Raw genomic sequence first — 17832 nt, forward strand, 5'->3', positions numbered from 1 at the left:
ATCTATGTCATCTGCTGAACTCTCATCTTGAAACCATTTCTATGGTATAACATCTCTGCTCGCTGGATCTATGTCATCTGCTGAACTCTCATCTTGAAACCATTTCTATGGTATAATATCTCTGCTTGCTGGATCTATGGCATCTGCTGAACTCTCATCTTGAAACCATTTCTATGGTATTACATCTCTGCTTGCTGGATCTATGTCATCAGCTGAGCTCTCATCTTGAAACCATTTCTATGGTATAACATCTCTGCTTGCTGGATCTATGTCACCTGCTGAACTCTCATCTTGAAACCATTTCTATGGTATATCATCTCTGCTTGCTGGATCTGTTTCATCTGCTGAACTCTCATCTTGAAACCATTTCTATGGTATAGCATCTCTGCTTGCTGGATCTATGTCATCTGCTGAACTCTCATCTTGAAACCATTTCTATGGTATAACATCTCTGCTTGCTGGATCTATGTCATCTGCTGAACTCTCATCTTGAAACCATTTCTATGGTTTAACATCTCTGCTTGCTGGATCTATGTCATCTGCTGAACTCTGATCTTGAATCCGTTTCTATGGTATAACATCTCTGTTTGCAGGATCCATGTCATCTGCTGTACTCTCATCTTGAAACCATTTCTATGGTATAACATCTCTGCTTGCTGGATCTGTGTCATCTGCTGAACTCTCATCTTGAAACCATTTCTATGGTAAAGCATCTCTGCTTGCTGGATCTATGTCATCTGCTGAACTCTCCTCTTGAAACCATTTCTATGGTATAACATTTCTGCTTGCTGGATCTATGTCATCTGCTGAACTCTCATCTTGAAACCAATTCTATGGTATAACATCTCTGCTTGCTGGATCTGTGTCATCTGCTGAACTCTCATCTTGAAACCATTTCTATGGTATAACATCTCTGCTTGCTGGATCTATGTCATCTGCTGAACTCTCATCTTGAAACCATTTCTATGGTATAACATCTCTGCTTGCTCGATCTATGTCATCTGCTGAGCTCTCATCTTGAAACCATTTCTATGGTATAACATCTCTGCTTGCTGGATCTATGTCATCTGCTGAACTCTCATCTTGAAACCATTTCCATGGTATAACATCTCTGCTTGCTGGATCTATTTCATCTGCTGAATTCTCATCTTGAAACCATTTCTATGGTATAGTATCTCTGCATGCTGGATCTATGTCATCTGCTTAACTCTCATCTTGAAACCATTTCTATGGTTTAACATCTCTGCTTGCTGGATCTATGTCATCTGCTGAACTCTCATCTTGAAACCATTTCTATGGTATAACATCTCTGCTTGCAGGATCCATGTCATCTGCTGAACTCTCATCTTGAAACCATTTCTATGGTATAACATCTCTGCTTGCTGGATCTGTGTCATCTGCTGAACCTTCATCTTGAAACCATTTCTATGGTATAACATCTCTGCTTGCTGGATCTATGTCATCTGCTGAACTCTCATCTTGAAACCATTTCTATGGTATAGCATCTCTGCTTGCTGGATCTATGTCATCTGCTGAGCTCTCCTCTTGAAACCATTTCTATGGTATAACATTTCTGCTTGCTGGATCTATGTCATCTGCTGAACTCTCATCTTGAAACCAATTCTATGGTATAACATCTCTGCTTGCTGGATCTGTGTCATCTGCTGAACTCTCATCTTGAAACCATTTCTATGGTATAACATCTCTGCTTCCTGGATCTATGTCATCTGCTTAACTCTCATCTTGAAACCATTTTTATGGTATAACATCTCTGCTTGCTTGATCTATGTCATCTGCTGAACTCTCATCTTGAAACCATTTCTATGGTATAACATCTCTGCTTGCTCGATCTATGTCATCAGCTGAACTCTCATCATGAAACCATTTCTATGATATAACATCTCTGCTTGCTGGATCTATGTCATCTGCTGAACTCTCATCTTGAAACCATTTCTATGGTATAACATCTCTGCTTGCTGGATCTATGTCATCTGCTGAACTCTCATCTTGAAATCATTTCTATGGTATAATATCTCTGCTTGCTGGATCTATGGCATCTGCTGAACTCTCATCTTGAAACCATTTCTATGGTAAAGCATCTCTGCTTGCTGGATCTATGTCATCTGCTGAACTCTCCTCTTGAAACCATTTCTATGGTATAACATTTCTGCTTGCTGGATCTATGTCATCTGCTGAACTCTCATCTTGAAACCAATTCTATGGTATAACATCTCTGCTTGCTGGATCTGTGTCATCTGCTGAACTCTCATCTTGAAACCATTTCTATGGTATAACATCTCTGCTTGCTGGATCTATGTCATCTGCTGAACTCTCATCTTGAAACCATTTCTATGGTATAACATCTCTGCTTGCTCGATCTATGTCATCTGCTGAGCTCTCATCTTGAAACCATTTCTATGGTATAACATCTCTGCTTGCTGGATCTATGTCATCTGCTGAACTCTCATCTTGAAACCATTTCCATGGTATAACATCTCTGCTTGCTGGATCTATTTCATCTGCTGAATTCTCATCTTGAAACCATTTCTATGGTATAGTATCTCTGCATGCTGGATCTATGTCATCTGCTTAACTCTCATCTTGAAACCATTTCTATGGTTTAACATCTCTGCTTGCTGGATCTATGTCATCTGCTGAACTCTCATCTTGAAACCATTTCTATGGTATAACATCTCTGCTTGCAGGATCCATGTCATCTGCTGAACTCTCATCTTGAAACCATTTCTATGGTGTAACATCTCTGCTTGCTGGATCTGTGTCATCTGCTGAACCTTCATCTTGAAACCATTTCTATGGTATAACATCTCTGCTTGCTGGATCTATGTCATCTGCTGAACTCTCATCTTGAAACCATTTCTATGGTATAGCATCTCTGCTTGCTGGATCTATGTCATCTGCTGAACTCTCCTCTTGAAACCATTTCTATGGTATAACATTTCTGCTTGCTGGATCTATGTCATCTGCTGAACTCTCATCTTGAAACCAATTCTATGGTATAACATCTCTGCTTGCTGGATCTGTGTCATCTGCTGAACTCTCATCTTGAAATCATTTCTATGGTATAACATCTCTGCTTCCTGGATCTATGTCATCTGCTTAACTCTCATCTTCAAACCATTTTTATGGTATAACATCTCTGCTTGCTCGATCTATGTCATCTGCTGAACTCTCATCTTGAAACCATTTCTATGGTATAACATCTCTGCTTGCTCGATCTATGTCATCAGCTGAACTCTCATCATGAAACCATTTCTATGATATAACATCTCTGCTTGCTGGATCTATGTCATCTGCTGAACTCTCATCTTGAAACCATTTCTATGGTATAACATCTCTGCTTGCTGGATCTATGTCATCTGCTGAACTCTCATCTTGAAACCATTTCTATGGTATAATATCTCTGCTTGCTGGATCTATGGCATCTGGTGAACTCTTATCTTGAAACCATTTCTATGGTATAACATCTCTGCTTGCTGGATCTATGTCATGAGCTGAACTCTCATCTTGAAACCATTTCTATGGTATAACATCTCTGCTTGCTGGATCTATGTCACCTTCTGAACTCTCATCTTAAAACCATTTCTATGGTATAACATCTCTGCTTGCTGTATCTATTTCATCTGCTGAACTCTCATCTTGAAACCATTTCTATGGTATAACATCTCTGCTTGCTGGATCTGTGTCATCTCCTGAACTCTCATCTTGAAACCATTTCTATGGTATAACATCTCTGCTTGCTGGATCTATGTCATCTGCTGAACTCTCATCTTGAAACCATTTCTATGGTATAACATCTCTGCTTCCTGGATCTATGTCATCTGCTTAACTCTCATCTTGAAACCATTTTTATGGTATAACATCTCTGCTTGCTCGATCTATGTCATCTGCTGAACTCTCATCTTGAAACCATTTCTATGGTATAACATCTCTGCTTGCTCGATCTATGTCATCAGCTGAACTCTCATCATGAAACCATTTCTATGGTATAACATCTCTGCTTGCTGGATCTATGTCATCTGCTGAACTCTCATCTTGAAACCATTTCTATGGTATAACATCTCTGCTTGCTGGATCTATGTCATCTGCTGAACTCTCATCTTGAAACCATTTCTATGGTATAATATCTTTGCTTGCTGGATCTATGGCATCTGCTGAACTCTTATCTTGAAACCATTTCTATGGTATAACATCTCTGCTTGCTGGATCTATGTCATGAGCTGAACTCTCATCTTTAAACCATTTCTATGGTATAACATCTCTGCTTGCTGGATCTATGTCACCTTCTGAACTCTCATCTTGAAACCATTTCTATGGTATAACATCTCTGCTTGCTGGATCTATTTCATCTGCTGAACTCTCATCTTGAAACCATTTCTATGGTATAGCATCTCTGCTTGCTGGATCTATGTCATCTGCTGAAATATCATCTTGAAACCATTTCTATGGCATAACATCTCTGCTTGCTGGATCTATGTCATCAGCTGAACTCTCATCTTGAAACCATTTCTATGGTATAACATCTCTGCTTGCTGGATCTATGTCATCTGCTGAACTCTCATCTTGAAACCATTTCTATGGTATAACATCTCTGCTTGCTGGATCTGTGTCATCTGCTGAACTCTCATCTTGAAACCATTTCTATGGTATAGCATCTCTGCTTGCTGGATCTATGTCATCTGCTGAACTCTCCTCTTGAAACCATTTCTATGGTATAACATTTCTGCTTGCTGGATCTATGTCATCTGCTGAACTCTCATCTTGAAACCAATTCTATGGTATAACATCTCTGCTTGCTGGATCTGTGTCATCTGCTGAACTCTCATCTTGAAATCATTTCTATGGTATAACATCTCTGCTTCCTGGATCTATGTCATCTGCTTAACTCTCATCTTGAAACCATTTTTATGGTATAACATCTCTGCTTGCTCGATCTATGTCATCTGCTGAACTCTCATCTTGAAACCATTTCTATGGTATAACATCTCTGCTTGCTCGATCTATGTCATCAGCTGAACTCTCATCATGAAACCATTTCTATGATATAACATCTCTGCTTGCTGGATCTATGTCATCTGCTGAACTCTCATCTTGAAACCATTTCTATGGTATAACATCTCTGCTTGCTGGATCTATGTCATCTGCTGAACTCTCATCTTGAAACCATTTCTATGGTATAATATCTCTGCTTGCTGGATCTATGGCATCTGGTGAACTCTTATCTTGAAACCATTTCTATGGTATAACATCTCTGCTTGCTGGATCTATGTCATGAGCTGAACTCTCATCTTGAAACCATTTCTATGGTATAACATCTCTGCTTGCTGGATCTATGTCACCTTCTGAACTCTCATCTTAAAACCATTTCTATGGTATAACATCTCTGCTTGCTGTATCTATTTCATCTGCTGAACTCTCATCTTGAAACCATTTCTATGGTATAACATCTCTGCTTGCTGGATCTGTGTCATCTCCTGAACTCTCATCTTGAAACCATTTCTATGGTATAACATCTCTGCTTGCTGGATCTATGTCATCTGCTGAACTCTCATCTTGAAACCATTTCTATGGTATAACATCTCTGCTTCCTGGATCTATGTCATCTGCTGAACTCTCATCTTGAAACCATTTTTATGGTATAACATCTCTGCTTGCTCGATCTATGTCATCTGCTGAACTCTCATCTTGAAACCATTTCTATGGTATAACATCTCTGCTTGCTCGATCTATGTCATCAGCTGAACTCTCATCATGAAACCATTTCTATGGTATAACATCTCTGCTTGCTGGATCTATGTCATCTGCTGAACTCTCATCTTGAAACCATTTCTATGGTATAACATCTCTGCTTGCTGGATCTATGTCATCTGCTGAACTCTCATCTTGAAACCATTTCTATGGTATAATATCTTTGCTTGCTGGATCTATGGCATCTGCTGAACTCTTATCTTGAAACCATTTCTATGGTATAACATCTCTGCTTGCTGGATCTATGTCATGAGCTGAACTCTCATCTTTAAACCATTTCTATGGTATAACATCTCTGCTTGCTGGATCTATGTCACCTTCTGAACTCTCATCTTGAAACCATTTCTATGGTATAACATCTCTGCTTGCTGGATCTATTTCATCTGCTGAACTCTCATCTTGAAACCATTTCTATGGTATAGCATCTCTGCTTGCTGGATCTATGTCATCTGCTGAAATATCATCTTGAAACCATTTCTATGGCATAACATCTCTGCTTGCTGGATCTATGTCATCAGCTGAACTCTCATCTTGAAACCATTTCTATGGTATAACATCTCTGCTTGCTGGATCTATGTCATCTGCTGAACTCTCATCTTGAAACCATTTCTATGGTATAACATCTCTGCTTGCTGGATCTGTGTCATCTGCTGAACTCTCAACTTGAAACCATTTCTATGGTATAACAGCTCTGCTTGCTGGATCTATGTCACCTGCTGAACTCTCTTCTTGAAACCATTTCTATGGTATAACATCTCTGCTTGCTGGATCTATGTCATCTGCTGAACTCTCATCTTGAAACCATTTCTATGGTATAACATCTCTGCTTGCTGGATATATGTCATCTGCTGAACTCTCATCTTGAAACCATTTCTATCGTATAACATCTCTGCTTGCTGGATCTATGTCATCAGCTTAAGTCTAATCTTGAAACCATTTCTATGGTATAACATCTCTGCTTGCTGGATCTATGTCATCTGCTGAACTGTCATCTTGAAACAATTTCTATGGTATAACATCTCTGCTTGCTGGATCTATGTCATCTGCTGAACTCTCATCTTGAAACCATTTCTATGGTATAACATCTCTGCTTGCTCTATCTATGTCATCTGCAGAACTCTCATCTTGAAACCATTTCTATGGTATAACATCTCTGCTTGCTGGATCTATGTCATCTTCTGAACTCTCATCTTGAAACCATTTCTATGGTATAATATCTCTGCTTGCTGGATCTATGGCATCTGCTGAACTCTCATCTTGAAACCATTTCTATGGTATAACATCTCTGCTTGCTGGATCTATGTCATCAGCTGAACTCTCATCTTGAAACCATTTCTATGGTATAACATCTCTGCTTGCTGGATCTATGTCACCTGCTGAACTCTCATCTTGAAACCATTTCTATGGTATAACATCTATGCTTGCAGAATCTATGTCATCTGCTGAACTCTCATCTTGAAACCATTTCTATGGTATAACATCTCTGCTTGCTGGATCTATGTCATGTGCTGAACTCTCATCTTGAAACCATTTCTATGGTATAACATCTCTGCTTGCTGGATCTATGTCATCTGCTGAACTCTCATCTTGAAACCATTTCTATGGTATAACATCTCTGCTTGCTGGATCTATGGCATCTGCTGAACTTTCATCTTGAAACCATTTCTAGGGTATAACATCTCTGCTTGCTGGATCTATTTCATCTGCTGAACTCTCATCTTGAAACCATTTCTATGGTATAACATCTCTGCTTGCTCGATCTATGTCATCTGCTGAGCTCTCATCTTGAAACCATTTCTATGGTATAACATCTCTGCTTGCTGGATCTATGTCATCTGCTGAACTCTCATCTTGAAACCATTTCTATGGTATAGTATCTCTGCATGCTGGATCTATGTCATCTGCTTAACTCTCATCTTGAAACCATTTCTATGGTTTAACATCTCTGCTTGCTGGATCTATGTCATCTGCTGAACTCTCATCTTGAAACCATTTCTATGGTATAACATCTCTGCTTGCAGGATCCATGTCATCTGCTGAACTCTCATCTTGAAACCATTTCTATGGTATAACATCTCTGCTTGCTGGATCTGTGTCATCTGCTGAACCTTCATCTTGAAACCATTTCTATGGTATAACATCTCTGCTTGCTGGATCTATGTCATCTGCTGAACTCTCATCTTGAAACCATTTCTATGGTATAGCATCTCTGCTTGCTGGATCTATGTCATCTGCTGAACTCTCCTCTTGAAACCATTTCTATGGTATAACATTTCTGCTTGCTTGCTGGATCTATGTCATCTGCTGAACTCTCATCTTGAAACCAATTCTATGGTATAACATCTCTGCTTGCTGGATCTGTGTCATCTGCTGAACTCTCATCTTGAAACCATTTCTATGGTATAACATCTCTGCTTCCTGGATCTATGTCATCTGCTTAACTCTCATCTTGAAACCATTTTTATGGTATAACATCTCTGCTTGCTCGATCTATGTCATCTGCTGAACTCTCATCTTGAAACCATTTCTATGGTATAACATCTCTGCTTGCTCGATCTATGTCATCAGCTGAACTCTCATCATGAAACCATTTCTATGATATAACATCTCTGCTTGCTGGATCTATGTCATCTGCTGAACTCTCATCTTGAAACCATTTCTATGGTATAACATCTCTGCTTGCTGGATCTATGTCATCTGCTGAACTCTCATCTTGAAACCATTTCTATGGTATAATATCTCTGCTTGCTGGATCTATGGCATCTGCTGAACTCTTATCTTGAAACGATTTCTATGGTATAACATCTCTGCTTGCTGGATCTATGTCATGAGCTGAACTCTCATCTTGAAACCATTTCTATGGTATAACATCTCTGCTTGCTGGATCTATGTCACCTTCTGAACTCTCATCTTAAAACCATTTCTATGGTATAACATCTCTGCTTGCTGTATCTATTTCATCTGCTGAACTCTCATCTTGAAACCATTTCTATGGTATAACATCTCTGCTTGCTGGATCTGTGTCATCTGCTGAACTCTCATCTTGAAACCATTTCTATGGTATAACATCTCTGCTTGCTGGATCTATGTCATCTGCTGAACTCTCATCTTGAAACCATTTCTATGGTATAACATCTCTGCTTCCTGGATCTATGTCATCTGCTTAACTCTCATCTTGAAACCATTTTTATGGTATAACATCTCTGCTTGCTCGATCTATGTCATCTGCTGAACTCTCATCTTGAAACCATTTCTATGGTATAACATCTCTGCTTGCTCGATCTATGTCATCAGCTGAACTCTCATCATGAAACCATTTCTATGGTATAACATCTCTGCTTGCTGGATCTATGTCATCTGCTGAACTCTCATCTTGAAACCATTTCTATGGTATAACATCTCTGCTTGCTGGATCTATGTCATCTGCTGAACTCTCATCTTGAAACCATTTCTATGGTATAATATCTCTGCTTGCTGGATCTATGGCATCTGCTGAACTCTTATCTTGAAACCATTTCTATGGTATAACATCTCTGCTTGCTGGATCTATGTCATGAGCTGAACTCTCATCTTTAAACCATTTCTATGGTATAACATCTCTGCTTGCTGGATCTATGTCACCTTCTGAACTCTCATCTTGAAACCATTTCTATGGTATAACATCTCTGCTTGCTGGATCTATTTCATCTGCTGAACTCTCATCTTGAAACCATTTCTATGGTATAGCATCTCTGCTTGCTGGATCTATGTCATCTGCTGAAATATCATCTTGAAACCATTTCTATGGCATAACATCTCTGCTTGCTGGATCTATGTCATCAGCTGAACTCTCATCTTGAAACCATTTCTATGGTATAACATCTCTGCTTGCTGGATCTATGTCATCTGCTGAACTCTCATCTTGAAACCATTTCTATGGTATAACATCTCTGCTTGCTGGATCTGTGTCATCTGCTGAACTCTCAACTTGAAACCATTTCTATGGTATAACAGCTCTGCTTGCTGGATCTATGTCACCTGCTGAACTCTCTTCTTGAAACCATTTCTATGGTATAACATCTCTGCTTGCTGGATCTATGTCATCTGCTGAACTCTCATCTTGAAACCATTTCTATGGTATAACATCTCTGCTTGCTGGATATATGTCATCTGCTGAACTCTCATCTTGAAACCATTTCTATGGTATAACATCTCTGCTTGCTCTATCTATGTCATCTGCAGAACTCTCATCTTGAAACCATTTCTATGGTATAACATCTCTGCTTGCTGGATCTATGTCATCTTCTGAACTCTCATCTTGAAACCATTTCTATGGTATAATATCTCTGCTTGCTGGATCTATGGCATCTGCTGAACTCTCATCTTGAAACCATTTCTATGGTATAACATCTCTGCTTGCTGGATCTATGTCATCAGCTGAACTCTCATCTTGAAACCATTTCTATGGTATAACATCTCTGCTTGCTGGATCTATGTCACCTGCTGAACTCTCATCTTGAAACCATTTCTATGGTATAACATCTATGCTTGCAGAATCTATGTCATCTGCTGAACTCTCATCTTGAAACCATTTCTATGGTATAACATCTCTGCTTGCTGGATCTATGTCATGTGCTGAACTCTCATCTTGAAACCATTTCTATGGTATAACATCTCTGCTTGCTGGATCTATGTCATCTGCTGAACTCTCATCTTGAAACCATTTCTATGGTATAACATCTCTGCTTGCTGGATCTATGGCATCTGCTGAACTTTCATCTTGAAACCATTTCTAGGGTATAACATCTCTGCTTGCTGGATCTATTTCATCTGCTGAACTCTCATCTTGAAACCATTTCTATGGTATAACATCTCTGCTTGCTGGATCTATGTCATCAGCTGAAATCTCATCTTGAAACCATTTCTATGGTATAACATCTCTGCTTGCTGGATCTATGTCATCAGCTGAACGCTCATGTTGAAATCATTTCTATGGTATAACATCTCTGCTTGCTGGATATATGTCATCTGCTGAACTCTCATCTTGAAACCATTTCTATGGTATAGCATCTCTGCTTGGTGGATCTATGTCATCTGCTGAAATCTCCTCTTGAAACCATTTCTATGGTATAACATCTCTGCTTGCTGGATCTATGTCATCTGCTGACCTCTCATCTTGAAACCATTTCTATGGTATAATGTGTCTGATTGCTGTATCTGTGCTCTGTTATTTGATGCAATGTATTCAATAGTCACTGTCTGTCCTTCCATCATTGTAGACTTTATCTGATGGTGAAAGGTGTTATACTGTGTTAGGCATAGTGTGTTAGGTCTGTGTCTTTGATCAGCTATCCACTCCCTGGTGAGCTGAGCAGCTGCCAATTTAGTCACAAGCAGCTCCCACAATCCCTCTCATCTGATGCTATAGTCCTTCCTATAAATCTAGATGCACCATTAGGGGTGCACGCACGTGTCCTCTTCAGCAAAGTGTCCTGTTCAACAAGTGTTTGACAGTCATTTCAATGGCAGTCATTCAGGGCAGGAGTCAGGTAACCGACACTTTATACTCTCTTCTAACTATGTACTTTACTCCTGCATCAATATTCCTGTGTCCTTTTTTCATCCACATTGACCGCCCTATCCCCCCTCCATCATCACTCATCCATATCTGCCCCTCTCTCCTTCCCTCTCCTATGTACAGCTCCCATGCTCTTTTGAACTTCCTGAAAAATCTCACTCTATCTTATCCAAAGGTATTGCACAGGAAATCATATCACAAATCCAAAAACTATCTGCTCTTTCTCTTTTAACTGCTACTACTCATTTCAGGGGATATCTCTTCTAGCCCCGGACCACCCTCCACCAACCTCAACCTCTCCCTTACCTCACATCGAAACCCTGCTAACCTTATTAACATCAGCTGTACTCCTTCATCTACCTCCTTCAATTGCGCACTGAGGAATCCACGGTCTATATGCAACAAGCTTCCTTTCCTGCACAATTACTTTCTGACCAACGCTTTCAATCTGCAGGCCCTCACTGAAACCTGGATCCAGGATTCTGACACTGTCTCCCCTGCTGCTATTTCTCATGGCGGCCTGCATTTTTCCCATTCCCCGAGACCTGCAAACAGACTTGGTGGTGGGGTCGGCATACTCCTGTCCCCACATTGCACCTTCCAGGTCATCCCCCCAGCACCATCACTCTCATTCCCTTCTTTTGAGGTCCACACAATCAGGCTCTTCCATCCCCTCTCCCTCAGAGTAGCGGTCGTATACCGTTCCCCAGGCTCACCCACCCAGTTCCTTGACCATTTTTCTGCCTGGCTGCCGCACTTCATGTCCTCAGATTTACCAACCCTTATCCTGGGAGACTTCAACATCCCCATAAACAGCCCCACCTCCTCATCCGCATCCCAGCTTCTATCTTTAACCACTTCTCTTGGCCTCTCACAGCTATCAACCTTTGAGACACACAAAGATGGAAACACCCTTGATCTGGTCTTTGTCTGGCTTAGTTCAATCCCCCACCTAAATAACTCCCCTCTTCCCCTCTCTGATCATAACATTCTCTCTATCACACTCACAAATCCTTGCCTGCCCCAGCACACTCCTACCTATCACACATTCAGAATTCTACAAGCCATTAACCCTCATACACTTACAGACTCCCTTCACTCATCACTGTCCCCAATCTCCTCTTTTTCCTGTCCTGATCTGGCTGTAAACCACTACAATGACACCCTCAGAAGCACGCTGGACCAAGTAGCGCCCTTCACCCTCAGAACCTCTAAACACAGAGCAAAACAGCCCTGGCTCACACCGCAAAGCCGATTTCTCCAGCGTTGCTCTAGAAGTGCCGAAAGCCTATGGAGGAAAACTTGCACACTAGAAGACTTTATCCACTACAAATTTATGTTAAAAACATATAACTCTGCCCTTCAAAGCGCAGGCCCCCATCATGGACATTTGTGCCGAGTTCTTGGCCTCCTACTTCACAGAGAAAATAGACACCATCCATCAGGAAATCAGCTCCCAGCCACCAAGAGCCGTGAATCCCATCCCTCCCCACATCCCCTCTGCATCACTCTCCACATATGACCCAGTCACAGAAGACAGAGTCTCCAGGCTCCTCTCTTCTTCCCATCCCACTACATGCACCACTGACCCCATCCCCTCACATCTACTCCAGTCTCTTTCTTCAGTCGTCACTACTCGCCTAACTAAAATCTTCAACCTCTCCCTCTCTTCTGGTATCTTCCCCTCCTCCTTCAAACACTCCATCATTACTCCATTATTAAAAAAAGCCCTCTCTTGACCTTTCCTGCACAAACAACTACAGACCAGTCTCCAATCTTCCCTTCATCTCTAAACTCTTGGAGCGCCTGGTCTACTCCCGCCTTACCAGTTACCTCTCCACTCACTCTCTTCTAGACCCATCACAGTTCGGCTTCCATCCCCTATATTCTACAGAAGCTGCACTCATCAAAGTAACCAATGACCTTCTGACAGCAAAATGTAATGGTGACCCTCATTCTTCTTGACCTCTCTGCAGCCTTTGACACCGTTGACCACCACCTCCTACTCTCTACGCTCCACTCAATCGGCATTAAGGACACTGCTCTCTCCTGGTTCTCCTTCTACCTATCTGACCGCTCTTTCAGTGTATCGTTCGCTGGCTCCACTTCTTCCCCTCTTCCTCTCACTATTGGGGTTCCTCAGGGTTCAGTCCTTGGCCCTCTTTTATTCTCTCTCTACACAGCCCCAGTTGAACAGACCATCAGCAAACTTGGTTTTCAGTACCATCTTTATGCTGATGACATACAACTATACACCTCATCCCCTGACCTTACCCCCGCTGTACTACAGAACACCAGTGACTGTCTGGCCGCAGTTTCTAACATAATGTCCGCTCTCTACCTGAAACTCAACCTTTCCAAAACTGAACTTCTTCTACTCCCGCCGTCTGCTCACCTCTCTAAATCTGACATCTCTCTTTCCGTGTGTGGCACCACAATAATGCCGAGCCAGCAGGCGTGCTGTCTGGGCGTTGTGTTTGACACCAATCTTTCCTTCACCTTCCACATACAATCTCTTGCCCACTCTTGTCGCTTGCACCTGAAGAACATCTCTAGAATCCGCCACTTTCTCACCTTGAAAACAAAAAAAACCCTCACTGTTACCCTGATCCACTCCCGCCTCGAATACTGTAACTCTCTATTAATTGGCCTCCCCCTCACTCGACTTTCCCCCCTCCAGTCCATCTTTAATGCTGTTGCCAGGGTCATGTATTTGGCTAACCGTTACTCAGACTCCTCCGCTCTGTGCCAGTCATTGCACTGGCTGCCCATGAATTATAGGATCCAATTGAAATTGCTTGTTCTCACCCACAAAGCTCTCCACAGTGCGGCACCACCCTACATCTCTTCCCTCATTTCTGTTTATCGGCCTACCCGTTCTCTACGTTCCGCAAGCGACTTTCGACTAACATCCACACTAATCCGTACCTCCCACTATCTGCTTTAAAACTTCTCTTGAGCTGCACCTATTCTTTGGAATGCTCTACCCCAAGAAATTAGGATGAACCACAATTTACACAGTTTTAGGCGCTCCCTAAAAACACACCTGTTTAGGGCAGCCTATCACCTTCCCTAATCGAAGTCCTTTATCTTCTTATAGCCCATCCCTTATTTCTCCACACAACTCTCCACCGAACCAAAAAGCACCACAAATACTGGCTGGTGATGAGCTCATGCAGCCTTTATCTATCCCTCATCCCCTCAAGATGGCTGGACCATCCTTGTAGATAAGCCATTGTACTTTGTGTCACCCCACGTCATTGTAGATTGTAAGCTCTTACGAGCAGGGTTGCCATTATTTTTGCTGTAATTATTGTATTATCTTTAGCTATGTTACTTATGACTGTTGTATATGAAGCTGTGAATTGTTAAGCGCTGCGGAATATGTCGGCGCTATATAAATAAAGATTATTACTATATTATACAGGCTGCTCCTGAGGACATGCAGAATAATGCACACCCTGTCCTAGGAGCTTACAATCTAATATACAATATATAGGCTGCTCTTGAGGGCATGCAGAATAATGCACACCCTGTCCTAGGAGCTTACAATCTAATATACAATATATAGGCTGCTCCTGAGGGCATGCGGAATAATGCACACCCTGTCCTAGGAGCCTACAATCTAATATACAATATACAGACTGCTCCTGAGGGCATGCAGAATAATGTACACCCTGTCCTAGGAGCTTACAATCTAATATACAGTATACAGACTGCTCCTGAGGGCATGCAGAATAATGTACACCCTGTCCTAGGAGCTTACAATCTAATATACAATATATAGACTGCTCCTGAGGGCATGCAGAATAATGTACACCCTGTCCTAGGAGCTTACAATCTAATATACAGTATACAGACTGCTCCTGAGGGCATGCAGAATAATGTACACCCTGTCCTAGGAGCTTACAATCTAATATACAATATATAGACTGCTCCTGAGGGCATGCAGAATAATGTACACCCTGTCCTAGGAGCTTACAATGTAATATACAATATATAGACTGCTCTTGACGGCATGCAGAATAATGTACACCCTGTCCTAGGAGCTTACAATCTAATATACAATATACAGACTGCTCCTGAGGGCATGCAGAATAATGTACACCCTGTCCTAGGAGCTTACAATCTAATATACAGTATACAGACTGCTCCTGAGGGCATGCAGAATAATGCACACCCTATCCTAGGAGCTTACAATCTAATATACAATATACAGACTGCTCCTGAGGGCATGCAGAATAATGTACACTCTGTCCTAGGAGCTTACAATCTAATATACAATATACAGACTGCTCCTGAGGGCATGCAGAATAATGCACACCCTGTCCTAGGAGCTTACAATCTAATATACAGTATACAGACTGCTCCTGAGGGCATGCAGAATAATGCACACCCTGTCCTAGGAGCTTACAATCTAATATACAGTATACAGGCTGCTCCTGAGGGCATGCAGAATAATGCACACCCTGTCCTAGGAGCTTACAGCCTAATATACAATATACAGACTGCTCCTGAGGGCATGCAGAATAATGTACACCCTGTAATAGGAGCTTACAATCTAATATACAATATACAGACTGCTCCTGAGGGCATGCAGAATAATGCACACCCTGTCCTAGGAGCTTACAATCTAATATACAGTATACAGACTGCTCCTGAGGGCATGCAGAATAATACACACCCTGTCCTAGGAGCTTACAATCTAATATACAATATACAGGCTGCTCCTGAGGGCATGCAGAATAATGTACACCCTGTCCTAGGAGCTTACAATCTAATATACAATATACAGACTGATCCTGAGGGCATGCAGAATAATACACACCCTGTCCTAGGAGTTTACAATCTAATATACAATATACAGACTGCTCCTGAGGGCATGCAGAATAATGCACACCCTGTCCTAGGAGCTTACAATCTAATATACAGTATACAGACTGCTCCTGAGGGCATGCAGAATAATGTACACCCTGTCCTAGGAGCTTACAATCTAATATACAATATACAGACTGCTCCTGAGGACATGCAGAATAATGTACACCCTGTCCTATGAGCTTACAATCTAATATACAATATACAGACTGCTCCTGAGGGCATGCAGAATAATGTACACTCTGTCCTAGGAGCTTACAATCTAATATACAATATATAGGCTGCTCCTGAGGGCATGCAGAATAATGCACACCCTGTACTAGGAGCCTACAATCTGATATACAATATACAGACTGCTCCTGAGGGCATGCAGAATAATGTACACCCTGTCCTATGAGCTTACAATCTAATATACAATATATAGGCTGCTCCTGAGGGCATGCAGAATAATGCACACCCTGTACTAGGAGCCTACAATCTGATATACAATATACAGACTGCTCCTGAGGGCGTGCAGAATAATGTACACCCTGTCCTAGGAGCTTACAATCTAATATACAGTATACAGACTGCTCCTGAGGGCATGCAGAATAATGCACACCCTGTCCTAGGAGCTTACAATCTAATACATAGTATACAGACTGCTCCTGAGGGCATGCAGAATAATGCACACCCTGTCCTAGGAGCTTACAATCTAATATACAGCATACAGACTGCTCCTGAGGGCATGCAGAATAATGTACACCCTGTCCTAGGAGATTACAATCTAATATACAATATACATTCTGATCCTGAGGGCATGCAGAATAATGTACACCCTGTCCTAGGAGCTTACAATCTAATATACAGTATATAGGCTGCTCCTGAGGGCATGCAGAATAATGTACACCCTGTCCTAGGAGCTTACAATCTAATATACAGTATATAGGCTGCTCCTGAGGGCATGCAGAATAATGTACACCCTGTCCTAGGAGCTTACAATCTAATATACAGTATATAGGCTGCTCCTGAGGGCATGCAGAATAATGCACACCCTGTCCTAGGAGCTTACAATCTAATACATAGTATACAGACTGCTCCTGAGGGCATGCAGAATAATGTACACCCTGTCCTAGGAGATTACAATCTAATATACAATATACATTCTGATCCTGAGGGCATGCAGAATAATGTACACCCTGTCCTAGGAGCTTACAATCTAATATACAGTATATAGGCTGCTCCTGAGGGCATGCAGAATAATGTACACCCTGTCCTAGGAGCTTACAATCTAATATACAATATACAGACTGCTCCTGAGGGCATGCAGAATAATGCACACCCTGTGCTAGGATCTTACAATCTAATATACAATATATAGGCTGCTCCTGAGGGCATGCAGAATAATGTACACCCTGTCCTAGGAGCTTACAATCTAATATACAGTATACAGACTGCTCCTGAGGGTATGCAGAATAATGTACACCCTGTCCTAGGAGCTTACAATCTAATATACAATATACAGACTGCTCCTGAGGGCATGCAGAATAATGTACACCCTGTCGTAGGAGCTTACAATCTAATATACAATATACAGGCTGCTCCTGAGGGCATGCAGCATAATGTATACCCTGTCCTAGGAGCTTACAATCTAA

Source organism: Phyllobates terribilis, unplaced genomic scaffold (genome assembly GCF_046119375.1).
Source record: "Phyllobates terribilis strain yellow unplaced genomic scaffold, ASM4611937v1 Scaffold_291__1_contigs__length_2406647, whole genome shotgun sequence".
NCBI lineage: Eukaryota > Metazoa > Chordata > Amphibia > Anura > Dendrobatidae > Phyllobates > Phyllobates terribilis.